Source organism: Humulus lupulus, chromosome 7 (assembly GCF_963169125.1).
Source record: "Humulus lupulus chromosome 7, drHumLupu1.1, whole genome shotgun sequence".
Taxonomy (NCBI): Eukaryota; Viridiplantae; Streptophyta; class Magnoliopsida; order Rosales; family Cannabaceae; genus Humulus; species Humulus lupulus.
Window position 1 is genome coordinate 79,918,310 of NC_084799.1, and position 24,511 is coordinate 79,942,820.

Below are 24,511 nucleotides of genomic sequence, written 5' to 3' on the forward strand. Positions count from 1 at the left end.
GAGCTGGATACCTTCTCTCTTAGTTCAGAAGATCGCGCAAATCGGGTTGTGGATCATACTGAGGGCTCTGTGCTGAACTCAAATGATTCCTTAGGTCACTTTCAGACCTACCACTACCATGGCTTTCGGTCCAGTAACTCCTGTTTGCAAAGCTTACAGCTCGCGGCTGGGGCCAAGGACCTGGATTCTCAACACGTGTTCGTGGGACGTAAGTATTGGCCGATGGGGGAGGATTTCTCCTACTGTTTCCATGAGCTGGAATATCCCATTGAGGACGAGGTGGTGTTGGATGTCTTATAGGTAACGGGGGATGCCTTATTGGTGAGGCTATCCTCATTCCATCAGGGCGGACTAAATTGGCCCGCCTCTGTTATACTCCAATGTCTCTAGTTCTTTGTGCCTAGTGATCCGATCACAACGTAGGAGGATTTGTTGGAGCATTTTGTCTTCGTGAGCTAGTTCCAGCCCCTACTTGTGGATTGTCATGGGAATTCCTGGGGACTTGTAAAGAAGGCACCAAACTTGGGGTTGCAGTCCTAACCGACTGACTGAATTGCTGACGACCCCTATGATGATTGCTGGGTCGAGCATTCTGGTAATTTTGCCCCGCAGGTACAAAACTTGGAGTGGCGGTTCTGACTGATCGTCTTGGTTGGGATCGATTATTCCTGTGGGACTTATGAGACCCACTTTGCCTATTTCCGACATTAACGTTGGTTGCAAGATGGGGTAACCAAGCCAAAACCTCCTCAATCTGATTATTTTCCCTAGTGAGATGGTTCCTCAATTGCATGTTCCCCATATCGACGACAGTTAGGTAGTCTGGGTTTGGGCTTTGCGGTAATGACGCCGAACTCCCAGTGTCGCCTTGATCCACTGATTGTTTTCTCGGACGTTGCTGAATCTCAAGGCCATGTTCATCCGGAACAACGGTATGATGGGGCTCCTGCCCACCAGGTTGTTCTGTCTCATTATCGCGCATTGAGAGAGTGAGCACCATGATGGAAATCAACTAGGATTTTTGTGAAGCACTAATTTGCTCTCAATGAAAGCACCAAACTGTTGACGCAGGTTTTCGCCAACAGTGTATTAAGAAATAATAAGGGAAGATTAGTGCTTAATGGTAAACCATAATGAAAATATCAAGAATTCACTTAAGAACACAACTTTTACGTGGTTAAGTGGTTAAAATTCACCTAGTCAATGAGTCACTATTATTATTGTTTCTCTCACTATTTTGGCAGAGTTTCGATCTTACAGAATCATCCTTTTTTTTTTGTCCAACATTCCCAGTATTTATAGAGGAATTCCATAGACAAGTTTGGGTAACCGCATGAGTCAATCACGTATTTACATAATGTTTATATTTAATACAAATAATCCTATTTATATAGGGATATGATTTGATAACAGAATAAATATGTTCATGCTATCTCAGATAATAAATATGCAGCCTGGCCATAAATAAATGTATAAACATATCCCGAGTCTCTGGGGATCCCAGAATATGCATTATAGTTGAATCATCACGAGATGGATATCTCCTCCAAACTTGTACTTTGACAATTATCTGATTCCCAGCTCGTGCTTAACAACCATCGTGTTCTTAGTTCGCGATAAACTTAGGACGCCTAACACCATGTGTAACGCCTTGCTAATTAGGGTCCGTTACCAAGTGAGTTTAAAATCAGTGTTGGACCTGCTAAACAAGTCATTTGGACTAAATATGTAATGAAGCTACAAAAGGTTTAGGTATTTAAAATTTTGATCAGGTCTTAACCATTTCATTAAACCGAAAAAACATATTCTTTACACGGGATCCCAAAAACATTAGTTTAAAAACTGGTTACAACATCCTTGTTACATAGTAAGCCGACCTAGGCGGCAAAAGTTGGGTTTGACTCTAGTTTCCTTAAGCATCTCGGCCGTGGTGGTCGAGCGAACTGCATATGTACATGTCACTGCTATCGCCCTCGACTCATGGCTGGTTGAGCTTCTCTTTACCTTTACCTGCATGACGAAGTACCCATGAGCCAAAAGACTCAGCAAGAAAACATTTTAAGCAATTCACGGAGTAATATATCTATTAAACAATAATAATTGAATTTGGCATATACATTATACAAAGCAACAACCATAGAGTCATACAAGTGCGTGTCGTACTTTCTTTTTATATGTTTGGCATCCGAGCCAGTGAAGTGCGTGTTGCCCAGCCATGGTGACCTGCACTCCACGTGCATAATGCCAATCTCCGCTTATAAGCCGAGCCTACAAGTCCTTGACTCATAAGTCAAGCCTCACATGCCCCCGATTGATAAATCAAGGCTTTAAGACCCTCGACTTGTAAGTCGAGCTTCGAAGTCCCTCGACTCATAAGCCGAGCCCCTTGAGTCAGTTATACCCTCGACTAATAACAATTCACTAGCTTATAAATCGAGCCTACTAATCCCAACAGACAATCACATATACCATTTATCATACATTCATACAGATACAATGTATTATAACACGTTTAGTTGAACATACATAGACATAATCATAATCATGCACATTCACAGGCCTAATGCTCAAATAAAGATTACATTCAATATTCGGCCAAGCCCTAATCATGTTATCATATTCTGGGTGCAGTTTTCTTACCTTTAGTCCAAGCACAAGAAAATAGCCAGCAAGCACGACTTCCGAGAACGATCCCTTCCCGAGACCTAGCGATAACCTAGTCACAACCCACAAATAACACTCTCATTATTATTCGATTCCACAATGGAGCCCCGGGACCAATCTCGTGCCCTCAAGGCCTCCATTTTCCCCAAATGGGGTAGCTAAAACGTCCCCTCGAGCCCCTGGGTACATGCCCTAAAAATACAAAATTCAAGGGCCAAGAAATTGGCTTAGCATCACAGCACAGACACACAGGCGCCGTGGCGCACAGCCAGGGCACCTTGCCCTAGTTCATCCTAGCGCTGCGACACAAAAGAACAGGGTCGCGACGCTCCTTCGCGAACCCAGAAAAACTGGGTTTTTGCCCCATTTTTCCCTGAGCCAAAGCTCTCAAATCCTGCCCCAAACTTGTCTAAAAGTCCCAAATAAGTTTAAAATCACAAATAACACACAATAGACAATGCTAACACCTCAAAAACCAAGCCCAAACTCTAACCCAAATCAAAACCCAACCATAGCTTACCATTTTGCTGAAACCTAAACCATAGCATGAATTCACCAAGCAAACAGAGTGAACTTCTTACCTCAGTTGTTTAATTCAAGCTTTAAGATACTCCAAACCAAAACCCTAGCTTCAAGCCTCAAATTTCCAAGCTAACTTTCTTCAAGAACTCAAGACTTCATCCAAAGGGCGTGAGAGAGAGAGAATAACGAGAATGAGAGAAAATGAGATGTTGAGAGTGTTCTAAACATTCCACTAGCTTCAGATCTCCCTAAGTAAACCCCTCCTTACCCTTAGGCTATAAATGACCAAATTACCTCTTTGCCCATTAGCTAATCTCTAATGCTCACAAGGGCGAACCCGTCATTTGCCACACTTCCCCGTCAATCATAATTAACGCCTCATAAATTCTCGTTATCTCCAGTATTCTGAAATAGTTACTAAATAATTTCTCATTACCCGATACATTCCGGTGATGTACTAAATTACCAAAATACCCTTAGGCTCACCCCAAGCCGGGTATTTGACCCTGTTATGACTAAACCACTAACTTGCTCCCTAGGATCGCCTCACGCCGAATAATACAAATATAACCACATAATAATGTGGTCTCAATCATAACACATTCAAATTTATAATTATACTCTCAGCAGGTCAAATTACTAAAATGTCCCTCTTATAAGATACGAGCCCACGTACGCACATTTAACATTTCTAACATGCAAACTTTTATATTATAATATAATTCACATAATAACATGCTCATTCTAGATTAACACATAATTAAACAATTATTGCCTCCCGGCCCCCTAATCCAGGAACTAAGCCATATCAGGGAATTTGGGATGTTACAACTATCCCCTCCTTACAGGAATTTCATCCTCGAAATTTTACCTGAACAACTTAGGATACTGGTCCCACATGGTTGATTCCAACTCCCAAGTCGCCTCCTCGACCTTGCTATTCCTTCGTAACACTTTCACTAATGGTATAACTTTATTCCTCAGGACCTTGTCCTTCCTGTCTAATATCTAGACTGGCTGCTCCTCAAAGGACAAATCCGTCTGCAGCTCCAGATCTTCATAACTCAATATGTGAGTCTCATCAGATACATACTTCTGCAACATCAAAATATGAAACACGTTGTGCACGGCCGACAACGCCGGAGGTAAAGCCAACCTGTAGGCCACCCGACCGATCCTTTCCAGGATCTCAAAAGGTCCTACGAACCTAGGGCTTAGCTTGCTCTTCTTTCCAAACCTCCTCACTCCCTTGAGTGGCGAGACTCTAAGGAAGACATAGTCTCCCACCTAGAACTCTACGTTCCTACACTTTGGATTCCCATAGCTTCTATGTCTACTCTGCGATGCAAGCACTGGATAGGTGACCTGCACTTCCTACCATACAACATTTCATAAGGGGCCACTCCTATGCTCGCCTGATAGCTGTTGTTGTAGGAAAAATCTATCAGAGGTAAATATTTACTCCAAGACCCCTCAAAATCCAATACACATGCTCTCAACATGTCCTCCAGTATCTGGATAGTCCTCTCAGACTGACCATCTATGGATGATATGTTGTACTAAACTTCAGCTGCGTGCCCATTTCCTTCTGTAGGCTTCCCTAGAAATTGGAAGTAAAAGTAGGGTCTTAATCCGACACAATTGACTTCGGAGCTCCATGAAGACGTACTATCTCTTTTACATAGAGATTTGCATATTGGTCAACGGTATAAGTCATCTTCACTGGTAGAAAGTGAGCTGATTTAGTATATCTGTCTACAATCACCCATACCGGATCATGTTGTCCCACTGTCTTAGGCAATCCCACCACAAAGTCCATTGCGATGTCTTCCCATTTCCACTCTGGAATGTCTAAGGGTTGTAATAATCCTGTTGGTCTCTGATGTTCAGCTTTAATCTGCTGACATGTCAGACACTTAGCTACATATTCTGTTACATCACCCTTCATCCCCGACCACCAATATAAAGTTCTTAGGTCTTGGTACATCTTCGTGGTGTCGGGATGCAAGGAATACAGAGTGGTATGAGATTCATCTAGAATCTCTCATCTAATAGCAACATCCATCAGAACACAAATCCGACCCTTATACCTTAGCAAACCCATATCTGATAGTCCCTAGCTGCTCCAGCTAGAACATCCTCTCTAACCTTCACCAACTAGGGCTCTTGTAACTGACTCTCCTTTATCCTATCCAGGAGAGTGGACTGCAGGGTAATGTTGGCTAACTGACCCACTACTAACTCAATCCCTGCTCTAGTCATATCCTATGCTAACTCCTTAGAGATCTGCCTAACGCTATACAACTGCCTTGGACCTCTCCAACTTAGGGCATCAGCCACTATTGAAGGTAAGAACTCGTCAATGATATAAGGTCAGAAAACGGAAATTATATTGTGTCCCTCGCACAGTACATCCTGTGTCCCTCGGGTCCAGTCATCACGATACCTGCTCCAGACCCTCCTTCATTGGATGCTCCATCCACATGTAGGCTCAATTCCTCAAAATTCTTTTGCTCTCCTTCTCCGACCGTCTGTCCTTCTCCGACCGACTGTCCTTCTCCTTCATCTCCTCCTTCACTTGGTCGATAGGTGAACTCCACTATGAAGTCTGCAAGCACTTGCCCATTCACGGAGGTCCTTGGGGTATAAGTGATGTCGAATTGACTTAGCTCAATCGACCATTTCATCAGTCTCTCTGAGGTTTTAGGTTTATGAAAGACATATCTTAAAGGGCTATCAGTGAGTACCTCGATCGCATGGGCATGGAAATATGGCCTTAACTTCCTTGAGGCCATAACTAATGCGTATCCCAAGTTCTCTATCTCCGAGTTTCGTTTCTCCGCATCTACCAATCGTTTGTTGATGTAGTACACAAGTTGTTGATACCTCTTCTCTCCTCTAACTAGGGCAACACTTATGGTGTGCTCGGATACTGCCAAGTATAAGTATAGTCTTTCGCCCTTTTTAGGTATAACCAACAAGTATGGCTTCACTAAGTGTTCCTTCAACTTGGTAAAAGCATCCTCACATTCTCCATCCCAAGTAAACTTTTTACTCCCTTTTAGGATGTTGAAGAAGGGGAGGCACTTGTCCATAGACCTTGAAATGAATCTGTTAAGGGCTGCCACTCATCCTGTTAGACATTGTACCTCCTTCTTATTCTTGGGTGGGCTCATTTCTATTAGAGCCTTTATCTTATCAGGATTAGCTTCGATGCCTCTGGAGTTGACCATGAAATGCAAGAACTTTCTCGAGGAGACACCGAAAGTGCACTTGAGTGGATTCAACTTTATTCGGTACCTCCTAAGTGTGCCGAACATCTCACCTAGGTCCCTGTTGAGTTCTGCAGCATCTTTTGTCTTTACCAACATATCATCAACGTATACTTCCATGTTCCTTCTTATCTGGCTCACAAACATTTTGTTCACCAATCTTTGATAGGTGGCACTTGCATTCTTTAATCCAAAAGGCATCACTCTATAGCAATAGAGTCCTTTATCCGTTATGAATGACTTATGCTCTTCGTCAGCTGCGTTCATAGGTATCTGGTTGTATCCAGAGTAGGCATCCATGAAGCTGAGTAACTCGTGCTCGACCGTCGCATCCACCGGTTGATCTATTCTTGGAAGCGGAAAGCTGTCCTTAGGACATGCCTTATTGAGGTTTGAGAAGCCCACACAGGTCCTCCATTTTCCATTCGGTTTCGGGACTAGTACGAGGTTCGATACTCATATATGATAGAATGATTCGTGGATGAACCCATTCACCTTCAATTTGTCAACCTCATCCGTTAAGGCTGCATACCTCTTCGGGTCAAGCGCTCCTCTTTTCTGCATAACGAGCTTTGCCTCGGGGGTGATATTCAAATGGTGGCAAATGACCGCAGGATCGATCCCCACCATGTCTTCGTGACTCCAAGCAAATACATCCAGATTGTCCTTCAAAAACCTCACCAACTTCTCCTTTGTGTCTTCCTGAAGGTTTTTTCCCACCTTCAAATTTCACAATGGCTCTTCCATCACCACGATTTCCTCTACCTCCTCCACGGGTTCTGCCCCTGGCTCCTCCATGACTCTGGGGTCTAATTCCTGCAGGTTTATGCCTACATGTACTACCATCGCCATTGGTTCTCGCAGTTTCACAGGCGTGCGAAGGGAGGTGTTATAACACTCCCTTGCTTCTCTCTATTCTCCTTTCATACTTGCTATCCCACTAGGAGTTGGGAACTTGACGGCTATGTGATATATTGAAGTTATCGCTTTCAATTCTCTTAGGGATGGTCTCCCCAATACCGTATTGAAAGCTGAAACACAGTCTACCACGATGAAGTTAGCCATGACTGTGGTCTGTCTGGGTTGTTCTCCCATGGTGAGTGCCAATTCGATCACCCCTAAGGGTTGTATTGAGTCCCCCATGAATCTGTATAAGGAGGATTGGAAAGGTTTCAAGTGTCTGACGCCAAGGCCCATCTTCTCCAAGGCGGGGCGATACAAGATATCCACGGAACTTCCATTGTCTATGAGGACCTGATGCACCTGCATGTTAGCCAATTGAACCGTCAACACCAGAGGATCATTGTGGGGAAAGTGCACCCCTCGTGCATCCTCCTTCATGAAAGTGATTGAATCATTCTCTCCCTTAAAGCTTTTCGGGGGTCGTTGCTCCAGACTTGTGACACACGGTGGTGGACTCCATCTGGCTTCTCTAGCATACCTGTCTCGACCCTTCTTGGACTCTCCTCCAAACCCCGGACCTCCGAAGATCGTTCTCACTTCTCCTTGTTTCTCTGGGGCTCTTTCTCGGGCCTGAGGTATCACCGGATCATTCTCCGATTTCTGATTTTCCCTTCTGACGTATCAGCCTAGGTGCCCCCTGCGTATGAGCTCTTCAATTTCTTCCTTCAAATGGGTGCATTCTAACGTGGTATGGCCCATGTCCTTGTGGTATTGATAGTATTTGCTAGGGTCCCTCTTGGACCGATCTTTTCTCATCGGCAGGGGCCTCTTGAAGGGAACCCGACCTTCATTCGTGAGATAGATGTGCTCTTTGGTGTCCGTCAGGTTTGTATATAAGGTGTAAGCCGCTTGCCTAGGGTCACCCCCGCGTTTGGGCCTTCTCTGGTGGTCATCTCTCGACCCCTCGTATGCCCTCTTCTTTTTTGTCCCATTCGATCCTTCATGGGTTGAGGGCTTAACATGGGACTCGCTTTTTCCCGCCTTCAAGTTCTCATGGCCATCCTCGACTCGAATGTACTTTTGTGCCCTTTCGTAGAAGTCATCTAAGTCGGTGACTTCCCTTTTGAGCATGTTATCCCAAAGCTTGCTACGCGGGTGCGCTCCAGCCGAGATTGCCATCTTGAGTTCTCCCCTGGCCAGGCTTCCCACCTTGGCTGCCTCCATGTTGAACCTATGAATGTAGCTCTTTAAACTTTCTCCTTCACCTTGCTTTATGTTAGCGAGACTGGTTCTCGATATGGTGTAATCCCGCACGGCATGATGTTGCTGGCGAAACTTGTTGGAAAACTGCTGCCATGACCTAATGGTCCCCGGTCTCAGCCTTTTAAACCATTTGTAAGCAAGCCCTTTCAGCGTGACAGCGAAACAGTGACACCTTGCTCTACTATTGATCCTTCTTAGCTTCATTAAGTCGTTGAAGGCATCCAAGTGGTACTTGGGGTCCGAGGTACCTTCGTATGGGGTCATATGGGGTTCTTTAAAGTTGGCAGGGAGTTGCTCCAACTGGATTTCTCACGTGAAAGGTGACTCGTAGTCCAATTCTTATCGTTAATATGCCCCCCTGACGCTGTGACATTCTTGCTCCGAAGACTCCTCATCTCGGTGTCTAGCTCTTGCCGCCTCTTATGTAAGGAGTCCCTTACCTCAGTGGGATTTCCCTTTCTCTTTTCTCCGTCCTTTGGAGGGGCCACAGGGGGCGTCATCCTTGCTCTTGACCTCTTCCCGTTGAGCTTTTCTCTTAGGTCAGGCATCGCTTCCTTAGAGGTGACTTCGGCCTCATTCCTAAGACCATCGTTGTTCCTTCGTCTTTGCTCTTAGGGATATTTCACCGGTCTAGGTCCCTCATGGTATTTTTTCTGGGGGGTGTTGCTGGTAGAGAGTCGGGTTCTCCCATCATCCACGGGAACAATAGTTTCCCCTCTTTCTCGTTCTTTCTCCTTGTGCTTCAGAACGGGTAGGCTCGACTTTCCTTATAGAAGGTCGTTTAAGACCTCCTGCGTGTTCTCTAGCGTGGCTTCCAATTTTTGGTTTTTTCTTGTGCAACTCACGAATTTCGTCCACATAGAAGCGAGTCTTCAAGCTGGAACTCATTGAATGCACATGGGGACTTTTGGCTGGCCTCCGCGTCGAGGGACCTGGGTCTCGGTGGCTCGAGTGGGGTGCCACTGGGGGTCGGGAATGTGGAGGCGCTGGTGGCTCTAGGTGACCTCCGTCGAGCCGGATAGCTGGGGATGATGCTTCCTTCTCCTCCATTGGTGGAGGACGTTCCTCCGGCATGTCCCTCCGCTTAGGTGGAGGGGGTTCCTTTTGGAAGGCCCTTAGTTGCTCTCCGTCCATGTGAACCTCAACATCTTGTAGCTGACGTAGGCGTTTCGAACGCCTTGGCATTTCTCCTTCTTTGAAGGTGATGAATGAACGTTGTCTTGACACTCGTTCTTCCCACAGACGATGCCAAACTGTTGACGGTAAGAATTCGTCAACGATATAAGGTCAAAAAAATCAAATTATATTGTGAAAGATAGCTAAGAATAAGATGGAAAGAATTTGAAAGAGAAGAAGAATACAGAGCTACAATGGAGCAAAGATCATATATTCCTTAAGTGTCTATCCATACAATGAATTTTCCAACCCCTTCACCTGAGGGGTCAAAGCCTATTTATAGGTGGGCTCTATTGGCCCCTGATACAAGTAAGTCCCAGGGGGCAAGGACATACACAGGTACATTGCCAGGGTAGTGGCTTAGGACATAGTGGTGTCTACCCTGACAATGCCAGAGTAGTGGCATAGGACATCGTACTGTTGACTCTGGTATATGGTCGGGGGTGCTTAGGCAGTGCCTCCCCTCTCCATACGGGTTCGTACTGCCACTACTTGTCATACGCGGATGTCAAGGCCACACCTCTATCCTCCTCATGGTCGTACATCCTATATCAGTACACGTACCTTGTACCCAGTCATCTTCATCAATTCTAGTTTGGCACCAAATGATTGTTTGGTATTTCCAAGTGTTCCTCGTACGCATATTGAGGAGGTTTCAAACTTTACATGTCGTGAGAAGACAAGGCATGGGGGTGCCTCGATGGTGGCATAGGGTGCTTGTGACGAGACAAGGTGCACGCGGGGGGCCTAGCGAGGGCCTCGCATAGCGAGATGCTAGGGGTACTTAGAGGGTCTCAGATAGCGAGATATCCCTTGGAGACCTATGTTTGGATGCATGCGTCTATGCATGCAGGACACGAGAGGCCTAGTAAGGCTGCACCCTGTGTGATCACTCATAAGCGAAACGGAATGTCTCGCATAGACAAGGTGCGCGCGGGAGGCTAGTCGAGAGCCTTGCCTAGCGAGGGTGGCACCTCGGGGTACCCGTGTTCAGGTCCTTAGGTGCGCGCGGGAGGCTAGATAAGAGCCTTGCATAGCAAGGGTGGCGCCTCGGGGTACCCGTGTTCGAGTCCTTAGGTGCGCACGGGAGGCTACCAGAGAGCCTCACATAGCGAGGGTGGCGTGCGCACGGGAGGCTTGCCGAGAGCCTCGCATAGCGAGGGTGGCTCTGTTGGCTTAACGACTCTGATGCTAAGTGAGGCCCTCACCCTTCGTGCTTGTGGTGGATAGCCCAGCGAGTAGGCGCGCGTCACTCCTAGACGGGTTAGGCCTTGCTATGCGAGGCCTTTCCCTCGGCACACACCCTTGGCACCTCACGCCGATGTCCACAAGGGTAGCGACGTGTAGAGCGCGGCATGTCTCGAAGCACCGTCCCACTAGCATGTGTTTCATAATCTTTAGGGTGCCTTATAATATAGAGGTTCTCCTTAATGGAATTCATAATGGAAAAATTCCCACATTTACAGCCACCACGTTGGCTTTCCCTGGATGATAAAGGATATCACAATCATAATCCTTCACCAGCTCCAACCAACGTCTCTGTCTCATATTCAAGTCCTTTTGTGTAAAGAAGTACTTGCAGCTCTTATGGTCTGTATGTATCTCACACTTTTCTCCATAAAGGTAATGCCTCCACACCTTCAATGTAGAAACCACCGCTGCCAACTCTAGATCACGGGTTAGGTATCTCTGTTCATAATCCTTCAACTGATGTGATGCATAGGCAATCACCTTTTCTTCCTGCATAAGGACACAACCCAACCCCAGTCTCGAGGCATCGCAATAAACCATAAACTTCTCCTGATCTGTTGGAAGACTCAGGACTGGGGCAGTAATCAAGCGTCGCTTTAACTCTTGGAAGTTGTTCTCACATCTATCTGACCACGTAAACTTCAGATTCTTACGTTTCAACTCTGTCAGTGGGGACAATATTCTTGAGAATCCTTCCACAAAATTCCGATAATAACCTGCCAATCCAAGGAAGCTTCTAATCTCGGAGGCATTCCATGGCCTTGGCCAAGTCCTAACAGCCTCAATCTTAGCTGGGTCCACCTTGATCCCATCTCTACTAACGATATGACCCAAGAATGTCACTTGTGGTAACCAAAACTCGCACTTTTTAAACTTCGCAAACAACTTGTGCTATCTCAATCTTTGAGAGACCAATTGGAGGTGCTGCTCATGCTCATCCTCTCACTGTGAATAAACCAAAATATCGTCGATGAAGACGATCTCAAATCGGTCTAGATAGTCCCTGAACACCTTGTTCATTAAGTCCATGAATGTTGCCGGGACGTTAGTAAAACCAAATGACATAACGAGGAACTCATAATGCCCATATCTTGTACGGAAAGCTGTCTTGGGTATGTCTTCATCCTTAACCCTCAACTGGTGATAACCAGATCGAAGATCTATCTTCAAAAATACCATTTTACCTTGCAGTAGGTCAAATAAGTCATCTATCCTTGGTAGAGGATACGTGTTCTTGATAGTCAGCTTATTCAGTTCTCTATAATCAATGCACATCCTTAGTGAACCATCCTTCTTCTTCACAAATAACACTGGTGCACCCATGGCGAGAAACTGGGTCTGATAAAACCCAGATCTTACAACTCCTGTAACTAAACTTTGAGTTCTCTCAACTCAACTGGGGACATTCTATACAGTGCCCTCGACACTAGCTCTGTCCCTAGCGCTAGCTCAATAACAAACTCGATCTCCCTGTGTGGCGGCAATCCTGGTAAATCTTTCGGGAACACATCCAGGAACTCACAGACCAACCTAGTCTCTGCTAGTCCCACTGGCACGACCTGAGTGGTATCCACCACACTGGCTAGGAATCATATGCAACCTCCTTGCAACATATCTCTAGCCCTCAAAACTGAAATCATAGGCACTCGGGGTCCATGCATAGTGCCAACGAATATGAAGGGTTCCTCACCCTCAGGTTCCAAGGTTACCATCTTCTTCTTACAATCAATGGTTGCTCCATATCTAGTTAACCAGTCCATTCCCAAAATCATGTCAAAGTTGGACATGGCTAACTCTACAAGATCAACTGACAACTTCCTACCATCCACCATTACTGGCAAAGACCTAACCCATCTCCTGGAAACCACCAATTCCCCAGTGGGTAATAATGTCCCAAATCCCACAGCTTAAAACTCACAGGGCCTACACAGTCTATCAATAATCTAACTAGAAACATAAGATTGTGTAGCACCAGAATCAATCAGCACAGAATAAGATATGTCAGCACTAGAAAGCTGACCTATGACCACTGAGGGCCTAGCCTCAACCTCAGCTTGTGTCAATGAAAATACTTGAGCTAGAGTCAAGCTGTCTGTCTTCTTAGGTTCTTCTTTCTTCAATCTTGGGCAGTCTTTCTTGAGATGCCCCGCAAGTCCACATACGAAGTAGGCCTTTGCCCGACACTCACCCAGATGATGCCTCCTGCATCTAGCACATTCTGAATATGTCTTCCAGTTCTCATTACTACCCTGGCGGCCAACCTGTACACCTTGTGGCCTCCTATCAGGTCTAGGATCCGAACTAGTATTCGAAGTCTTCCTTTTTTGGTCGCTGGGGTCTCCACCCCTACCTGATCCTGAGAAAGGAGGTCCTGTCCTCCTCATATCCCTCCTGGCTGCGTTCTCACGCCAGATCTTATTCTCAGCACCCTCTGCAGTAAGGGCTCTCTCTACTACCTTCCTTGTCCCATCAGTGGGTACTAAGTCTGCAGCGAACTTGGCTAATCTGTAAAATTTCAGGGCGTACTTGGTCACTGACATATTCCCTTGTAAAAGTATACTAAACTCCTCCGCCTTCACAGCTCTGATGGCCTCATTGTAATATTTCTCGTTAAAGAGGGTTCTGAACTCTTCCCAGTTCATTTTAGTTACATTCCTAGTCTGGGACACCACCTCCCAGCAGATTCGGGCATCCTCCCGAAAATGTACGTGGCACAAGCCACTCTCTCATTGCCCACTATCCTCATGAATTCTAGGATGGATGTAATCATGGTCATCCACTGTTCTGCCTTAAGTGGATCTACACTGCCCTCGAAAACCAGAGGGTGTTGCTTCCTGAACCGCTCATAAACCAACTCCCAACGATTCTTTAATTATGTCTGCTGTTGTATGACCGGTACTGGAACAGCAGATGAGACCCCTGATGCAGTGTTCCCAGCCGGAACCTGCTGTTGCCTCAACTGATGAATCTCTTCATCCTGTCTCTGTAGTCTAGCTTGCAGGCCTGGAAGCATCTGTTGCCAATTTTTGGGGGCTGGCAGAGGGTTCTAACCCTGACTACCACCTTGAACCTGATTTTCAACGTCGGCTGACTCATTAGATTGCCCTGGAAGCATACTTCCAAGTCTATCTGCAATCAATGACTCGGCTTATCAGGCGATAATAACAATATTTCACATCAACCCATGGTTCAAACTGATCGAATAAGCATCCACATGCATTGACAATGCTAATAAGCATCCCGATAATTCACACATAACAATCATGCTAATAAGCAGAGGAATTCATAATATTACTTGAACATGATGCTAATAAGCACATTCTTGGCATGCATACACATAACATAATGCTATTAAATATTTTCCAACACTCAAGAGCAAACAAAATGCTAATAAGCATTTTTCCTCTAACATGCAACGGAGCTGATAAGCATCCTCTATCCAATATATATATACATCAGCGCTAATAAGCGTTTCTGACATTCATCAATAATAATGACGCTAATAAGCGATCCTACAGCATTTAAAAATGTCTATCGTGCTAATAAGCACATTCTTAACCTACATACCGGAGTCAAGGGCCAGGCCCTATCAGAATAGCTCATGCTTCTTATTTAAACAAGCAGGTAAAGCATATATAATTCATTTAAGCAAATATACACAAAACTATATTAATAGTTACCCAACCCTGAGTCAAGCTTGTCCTTAGCAATGAATGTACATCCCCAATCCAACTTTAGGAACCCTTAAACCTTGGCAGCTCTGATACCAAGTTGTAATGCCTTGCTAACTAGGGTCCGTTACCAAGTGAGTTTAATATCAGTGTTGGACCTACTAAATAAGTCATTTGGACTAAATATGTGATGAATCTACAAAAGGTTTAGGTATTTAAAATTTTGATCAGGTCTTAACCTGTAACGCCCTGGATAACCAAGACCGTTACACTGTGTGTTTAGAATAGTGCAAGACTTGCTAATCAAGTCATTCAGACAAAGTGTAAACTCTATACCATTATCAGAGTAAGAATAAAAAGATTTTGGTCACAAACAGGCTATTTTCATTAAAAATGACGGTTTAATACATGGAGACTCAAAACAGGGTTAAGATGTCTTAGTTACAACAAATTCTAGAAGTTACAAATAGTTCAAGCCACTCTAATGGCAAAATATACATTTTAGGTTTCCGTTCCTCTTTAATTTCTCGACCGTGGCGGCTGAGCAGCTGACGATGTACACCTCGCCCCCAGAGCTCTCTAACTCATGGTTGATTTAGCCTACCCTTGCCTTTACCTGCACCACGTAGCACCCGTGAGCCAAGGCCCAGCAAGAAAGCATAATAACATAGCAAGATCAGCAACACTTATCAAATATTTCACAATGCTCAACCAAGAATTCAATATTTCATAACATTTATCCAATCAGTAATAACAGTTTGTCATCCAAACAATCAACCAACTATATTCATAACACAATATTCACATTCATAATCAATAGATTGTCATATCCATCAAATAACATTCAGGGTTGGCGCCCTTAGTCGCACCCTCTATTTAACACACTGTCTTCGGCTCATTAGGGCCGCCCCCAGTGTAATACTCACTGACTTCAGCCAGCTTAACCGAGCTCAGTGATAAATAAGCTGCCTCAGCTACCAGTGGCCGAGCCGCGCCCCAGTGCGCAAATATTGATTCCGACACCCTTAGGCCGGTAATCGCATGTCCCATGGCATAATAACACCATCTCACGACATGATATACAAATGTAGGGAGCTCTTAGTCCCATCGTGTCCACATGGTTAATCACATTCACATAACAATGCATACAAACATAGGGAACACTTAGTCCCAACCTAACCACATACTCAGGTGCAACTTTCTTACCTGTATCCCGAGCTTCCGATGCCCCAACGCCGCGAGCACGGTCCTCTATCCCGAGCCTCACCAAAGACCTAGTCACAACATAAACGAAACATCCTTTATCACTAACCAATCCAAATATACTTCCCGGAACCAATCCCACACTCTCTGAATGCCCCAAATCCCTAAAACAATGCACCAAAGACATCCCCCGAATCCCCGGAGTAAAGGCTCAAAATTGCAAAATATCACATTCTGAAAATGGCCTAGCGCCGCGGCGCTGCCCTATAGGGCCGTGGCGCCCAGCAAGACAGAGAGCACACGCACCGCCCAGAAACAGCCTTGCGCCGCGGTGCGCTAGAACAGCGCCGCGGTGCGCTAGAACAGCATTCTGGGTTTTTCCCCTGTGTTTTCCCGAACCCATAACACTCTAAATCACCCCAAACTTATACCTAAGCCTCAAAATCAATTCAGAACCCCAAATGAACCCCTTTTAACAACCTATAAACATCACAAACAACCCCAATCACACAAACACACCCCAAAATCCTATCTTGAGTTTCAAATTCCTAAAACTTTAACCATGGCTTCCAAAACTACAAATCATGCTTCAAAAGTCTTAAGCCACACCAATTACGAAATTAAACATGCTAGAGATTCTTACCTCAATCAAACTCAGCTTGAACTCCTCCCAATTCCAGCTCCCAACCTCTTTGCTCTTGATTACCCTAATTGAATTTCAAAGTAAAACCAGCCATATTCCCTTTAAGTTTTCTCACTTAATCTTTGAAAATTCAGACTTAAATTCAACTTAAACAGAGCACAATTCTTACCTTTGAGAAATCCTAGCTTAAACCTGGTTTTGATTGCCTCAAACTCCCTTTGAGTCTCCTCCTAGGTCCCAAGTTCAGCCCCTTCTTCATTTCCCTTTTCTTTCTAGCCCTTTCTTTCAAATTCAGCATAAACCAAAATATAACAAAGTATAATACGTATTCCCTTTTCCTATAGCTGAAGTAATCCTAATCCTTGTCTAATGATCATTTTACCCTTCCATCTAACTCCCATTCCAACTAAACCTCAAGGCCCTTCTTGTCATTCCTACTTCCTTACAATTCTACCACTTCTTTTAACCAATCTTGTTACTCTCTATGGTTATTAGCAGTTACACAAGTTACCAAATTACCAGTTACCATTATCTCACAAGAGCTAACTTACAAAATCCCCAAAATACCCCTAGACTCCTCCCGAGCCGGGTATAAAATCCTCGTTGTGACTTCTGAGTTATCTAGCTCTCTAGGACCGTCTCGGCACGTGCATCGCATTGATATCACCACACCCACGTGGTACAAATTACATCACAAAATTATCACACTTATGCCCTCAACGGGCTAAAATTATCACATATCATAATACACATAGTCACGCATCTTAATCATTGAATTCACGCATACTTCCCATTATGCCCTCCAAGCATGCTAATCAAGGCCCTTAAGCCTTATTAGTGAATTTGGGTCATTACATAACCATTTCATTAAACTAAAAAAACATATTCTTTACACAGGATCCCAAAAACATTAGTTTAAAAACTGGTTATAGCATCCTTGTTACATAGTAAGCCGACCTAGGCGGCAAAAGTTGGGTTTGACTCTAGTTTCCTTAAGCATCTCGACCGTGGTGGTCGAGCGGACTGCATATGTACATGTCACTGTTATCACCCTCCGACTCATGGCTGGTTGAGCTTCTCTTTACCTTTACCTGCACCACGAAGCACCCGTGAGCCAAAAGACTCAGCAAGAAAACATTTTAAGCAATTCATGGAGTAATATATCTATTAAACAGTAATAACTAAATCTGGCAGCGGCGCGCCTCCGAAACAAAGCCCCTCCTAGGCCTTGGGGTTTACACGGGCCGCAACGCCAAAAAACAGGGCCGCGACGTGACCTTACGAACCCAGGACCCCTAATCTCCCCAACCCAAAACCTCACCAAAAAAAATTCTTTCCAAAAAATCCCAAAATCACACCTCAATCCTAGCACAACATTAGCACTAATCCAGCAACAAAACCCAAGCTTTAACACACTCAAAACACCACCAAAAACTCAATTCACAACCTTGAACTTTAAAGCTCATGAACAACAAAAATACAAATTAAAACATAGTTTACAATCCTTACCTCAGCTATGAATTCAATCCCCTTAGTTGCAGCTAATCACACCTAACCTCAAGCTTTCAATTCCCAAACCTTAGCCTCAATGATTCTTTAGTTTTGTCCAAAAATCAAATCAAGAGAGAAAGAGGAAGAAGAGTACAATCGAGAGGGAGAGAGAAGGAGCAAGAGTGTTCTGTTTTTGCTTCCTTCAACCAAGGGAGAAAGTGACTAAGTCACTACTTTTTACCCAAAAGACCTAAATGCCCCTAGGGCCAACTCTCTCTCTCAAAGCCCCTCAAGGGTAGTTTTGTCATTCGCCACATACCCCGTTAATCATAATTAATGTCTCACAATTTCCATTACTTCCAATATCCTCAAACAATTACCAAATAATTTCTCATTACCCGCTCAATCTCGGTAATGTACTAAGTACCAAATTACTCCTAGGCTCACCCCGAGCCCGGTATTTGACCCCATTATGAATAAACTGCTAACTTTCTTCCTAGGATCGCCTCATGCCCAATATCTTAAAAATATCCAAATAATAATGTGGTCTCACACATATATCACATATATGCATACATCTATACAGTTATGCCCTCAACAGGCCAAAATTACTAAAATGCCCTTCTAATAAGAAATAGGCCTACCTGCATGCCAATACAACCATATAATAATACACACGCACATAATCATATAATAATGCAATTAACTAGTTATTGCCCTCCTGCCCCCCAAATCAAGGCACTAAACCATATTAGGGAATTTGGGACGTTACATGATATATATGGAAAAAGTAAAAATTTATTAATAATTAATATATGAATTTTAATTATATATACGTATATATCATGAAAGCCAAGGTGCACCTCCAGACTCACTCTGCAGAGATTTGATTGCTTTGACCATAAGCCCTCATAGTGAGTCTTAGAACACTATAGGCGATGGATGTTTGGAATAGCTCGGGCACCTTCGGACACATTCTTATGGTTCAAAGTACCCCCAGTTACATTCGATGACCTCAAATGGAAGCCAAGGTGCACCTCCGAACTCGCTCTATAGAGCTTTCACCGCTTTGACCATAAGCATGTTGGAAATACTTATACAAGATCTTATTTATTTTAATGTAAATCATATATTAAACAAATCAATATAAGAAAACCTAGAACATGTGTTCTAGAATTGAATTAAACAGAAATAATGATAAGAACACTTACATTATATGCAGTGGAGTGAATAAGTCCTTCCTTCAGTTTCTCTAACCCTTGTATCCTTTCTGTCACAGGGTATTTCCAAGAAACTGAACCGATCTTCAAATTTCTTCACAACCTTCCACAGTATCTTTAGAATCACCTAGACTAGAGTAGACAATTCTAAACACATGAGATATATACAAAGAAAAGAATAGAAGAGAATATTGAGGCTTAGAAAAGGACTTTTATTGTAGAGAGTCTAAAACCCTAAATCATCAAAACTAGATCTTCTGATCATCTGTTTTCAACTCTCACTTAGCATTCCTTTTATAGGTTCAATTATGCCACTTATTTTATTAAAAAATCAATAAAATAATAGGTAATATCAGCCATTAGGTAAAAATTCTCATGGGCTATAGGCTCGTGAAATTTCCCATTTAATTATAAGCGCATTGGACTTAAAATCAAGGCATGTATTATTCTCTATTAGTTAATTATTTAAATCCTTTATCAAATTAATTATTTATAATTTAAACCTCGATTTAAACTTATTTATTAATTTAGACACTAATTCGTCTTAATTAATAAATCTGCCCTAAAATCTCTTTTCTTCTCTAATTGCATAACTCTGTGAAATTATCCAAAATTGACCCAGTCAACTTTGATAATTAAATCAATTACTTGATAATATCTAGATGATTTTATCCAAGGCACTGTGGGGACCATGAGCCTGTGAAATCAAGCTCCAAGAATTTATCATAAATTTAACAAATAAATTTACTAACTTATTAATTTCTCGTGACTCCACTAAAGACTCAAAATTGCACTATTGAATTCATAGAAAGCTAATATAGATATGTTATTAGTTATCCATTGTTACAACCATAATTATCACTCAATCTTCTATAAACGGTCTACAATGAGATGGGACTGAAATATTATTTTACCCCTCATTGTATTTTATCCTTAAAACACTTAGTTCCTTGTAAATGATATTTCAGTAAACTAATATTAATTACTGAAATAAGATCTCTATCATTTAACACCTCGAACCAAACTAAAAGGAAACTATCATTTTACTTCTTCATCAGAAGCTATAGATGTTCATATCTATGATTAACACTCCCATTCAATTATATACTACCTTGTTCCTAATATGGAAGTATGGGCTAGTCCGTAGGGTAAGCTGGTAATGAACAAGTCAATAAACTCAAATAATACAATAAGTTAGAATACTAATCACTCAGAATTGAGATTGAAACCTGTGGTAAACTAAATGATATGACTAGAATAGATGTTTACTTATCTTATCTACTGTCAATATTGGTCCAGTCCGATGTAACAAATACATCTGATCTTATCTACTTTGCTAATGTTCTGGAAAGAACATAACACTACAATGTGTAAGTAGATCATATCATAGATTGGCAAGTCAGTGTAAATCCTTTGCACTGACTAATCTTAGGACTAACTTATTTTTTGAACATATAATCATATTTATATTCCACGGTGATTACGTCTCTATAAATATGATTAGCTATATGCTCGGGATTTAATAGAAGTTTATATTAAAAAAATAATCATGAAAATAAAATACGTGAGCAAAGTGATTGATCAAGTCAAAAATGATTTCTATTCTTTTGTTGATAATAAAATGAGATTACAAAGAAATTTGGTTTTAATTAGGGCATAAAACCCCAACAAAGCACTCGTAGCGAGTCCTACAACACTATAGGCAATGGATGTCTAGAAAAGCTCAAGCACCTCCAGACCCAATCTTATGGTTCAAAGTACCCCCCAGTTACGTTTGGTGACCTCAAATGGAAGCCAAGATGCACCTCCAGACTTGCTTTACAGAGCTTTGACCGCTTAGACCACAAGCACTCGTATCGAGTCCTAGAACACTATAGGTGATGGATGTTTGGAATAGCTCGAGCACCTGCAAACCTTTTCTTATGGTTTGAAGTACCCCCCAGTTACATTTGGTGACCTCAAATGGAAGCCAAGCTACACCTTCGGACTTGCTCTACAGAGCTTTAACCGCTTTGACCATGAGCACTCTTAGCGAGTCCTAGAACACTATAGGCGATGGATGTTTGGAGCAGCTCGAGCACCTCCAGACCTGTTCTTATGGTTCGAAGTACCCCCCAGTTACGTTCGGTGACCTCAAATGGAATCCAAGGTGCGCCTTTATGAATTTTTCACCATTTATTCTAAAGTTATGAATTCCATTGTTTGTAAACATTAAATTTTCAAAAGTATATATATATATGCCTTTCGTTGATATTTACCTCCTATTAATTGTAAGTGGAAGTATTGAGGCAAATAAAATTTCATAAGGGAAAAATATGAATGTGGTAAAACTAAAAAATGATATAATTTTGGTGCCATTTTTCTAGAGAAGTGTTAATTTTGCAATCCAAAATAACACAGCCCAACCCAATAAAAGGGACATGCGCCTCACTAATTAATCTCCCAAGTCTTGGAGGGATTTCGAAAATTTCACAATCCTTCCTACTAATTGAACTAAATATTTAAATATGCCTAATATGTATTATTTTAGAACAATATAATAATACTACAGTGATATAGTACGTACTACTGCAGTGATTTGTCAAGGTGATATTTTAAGCTAATTTTTTTATTTTAGTTTATAGTAAATTTAAATTTAAAAAGATATTATTACTTTTTTTTTAGTTGTCTTCAACACATTATCATAAGAAGAGCTTTGACAAAAACCCTATTTACTTGTTAACCTAAGCTAAAGGGAGTTCAAGTTTACCATAAGCACTCCAAGACCAATTCGAGTGTATGATAAAATGGAAAAGTACAAACCAAAGGAACATAAAATACTACCAGAAGATCCTCTCAAGTATCTTAACGAATTAGAGAAGAAGTTCTATGATGCTAATTTCGCTAGGGAGCAAGCTACAAGCGAGAAACTGGTAATGGAGAATGTGGTTTCTTTACTGAAAGAAAGGATCGATGACTTAGAGGGTGACTTGCGTGACATGCAAAAAAGAAGGAGGACTTGGCTGCGGAGCGGGTAGGTTTAAATATGGCTATTGCACAAATGAAAAATGAAGCTCATAATCAATACATAAGGAAATTGGAACTTCTCACTCGTGTGAATGTATCTCAATCTTCAAATGTAATGGATCATAACTAACTTATATAATTATTGATGATTGTTAACTCTTATTATAATTTTTATATGTTATATCTTAAGTTCCATTAGTAGCCTTGGGAAGTGTTGTTATTTACTGTGTATTCTTGTTGTATTGTTGTCTATGATATTATGTTGCTTGTAGTATTATTGTTTTGTTGTTTATGGTATTATTTTGCTTGTAGTAGTAATGTATTTCTTTCTAATGTATTATTTTGCCTGTATTATTATTGTTGTTATTTTTTTATTTGTTTTATTATATTGGCACACGTGTCATTGACCAATTCAATCAATCCATGGTTGTTTTTTGTAATTGAAAAACAAATAGTTCATGGTTAGTCACATCTTCTTTTGGTTTTCCTTTCTATAAATGTAAAGAATGTTGTAACCAACCCATGGTGATATAACACATCTACAATTCTTTCTTCTTCCATCCATTATAAGTAAGAGTAGGAGAATGGAAACCTCTGGAGGGAATTCTAATGCATGTTCAGTGGCATTAGGTAGGCGTGAATATCACTGTAGCGTTAATTTGGTGTGGCGTACTGTATGGACCATTGATAATCCAGGACGTAGATTTTGGGGTTGTGGAAACTACATAAGTACTAAATAATCATGTATGTTCTTTTTTTTTTGGTGTTATACCCAGATTTCGAGCTATGTTAAATATAACCTCGAAAGTTGGATTCACAAACGAATGGACTCACAAGGTTTAGAGTATGCTCCAGGACTAAATATCGAGCCTGCAAGACTGAGACGACCTCGAATATGGTGACCTCGAAGTGTTCACGATCTCGAAAGGTAGCTCCAGAGACGCATCTATCCTCAGGGATGACCTCGGATCAGGGGTTCCGAGCTCGACGCACATACGATCTCGAAAGCCGTGTGACCTCGGGAGATGTCATTAGCTCGAAAGCTGACGAGAAACCTGGGAGGCTAAGGCCTTGGAGATATATGATAAAAACCGTGAATATCTATAAGTGTTGTGCATAAGAGATGTAATCTTCATTTATTGCTGTAAATCCCCTAAAGTTGTGGGATATTATTTGGTTAGTTATACGCCCCCTGGTCTTCAGGGGACGTTTCCTTTTATATTTGATTATAGGCATTTAAAGCCATTTATTTTATTTACACAAAAAGAGTAACCACCTAAAATATGTGGGATAGTATTCTGCAACCTTCTCTATAAATAGAGAGGTCATGCACCATTGAAAAGGACCGAAATTCTGAATCTTAAGAGAAAACTCTGAAGAATTCTTGCTTAAAGAATTTTCAGAGATAATCTTGAGTTTAATAACAAAGACTCGTGGACTAGGCAGATTTAACTGCTGAACCACATAAAAATCGTGTTTTGTGTTGTTATTTCTTAATTGGTCATTACTAGTAATTGTTTACGTTCTCTTCTTTCACTGTTGACAAAAAACGGCATCAACATTTGGTATTACTATCTCCCTACTAATTTCATGGAAATGGATGGTAGAACTTAAATGTGGTGAAGGAGTGCAATTTCTTCGAATGGATAGATCAACCTATATGCGAGGGAGCAAGGTGTGTATTTCAAAAGCAAGATAGAAGGATTGAAGAAAAAATCACCCAAATCAATGGGCTTAAGAGTGAGATGTCTCTGGTTTGTAGTGAAATTAATGTACTAAGGAAGCAAATAAGATGCCTTCACAAAATCTTTGTATTTTTTGGGTTGGTAGTTGTATTAAAAATTTTTTATGTAATATTGTTAGTTTAGAGTTTATTATCTATATTAGTTGGGAAAGTAGTGTTTATTCTCCAACTTTCATTAAATGTTCTTAGTTTAGATATGATTTTTTGTATTCCTATCCTAATGAGCAATTTGCTGTGACCAATAGAAAATATTAGTCACTTATTGTTGATGCTCATAATCTCATCGATAGAAAGCATGAGGCTGAGGCAAGGCCCTTGGGCCACCGTCGTCTCGGTAAGCCATCGCACCATCACAACACAAGTCTGGGTTCGACTCTCGTAGAGTTGATGCCAAGTGGCCTCACTTGGCCTCGCCAACCCATACTGCCTAAAGGGCCTCGCGAGAGGCCTCGGCCACGCCACACAAGTGGCCTCGTGAGATG

At 42.2% G+C, this 24,511-nt stretch overlaps 1 pseudogene; it reads left to right on the forward strand.

Moving 5' to 3' along the window:
- Positions 1–22,065: 22,065 nt before the first annotated feature.
- Positions 22,066–24,511, forward strand: part of LOC133791892 (conserved oligomeric Golgi complex subunit 7-like) — a 31,876-nt pseudogene continuing 29,430 nt past the window's right edge.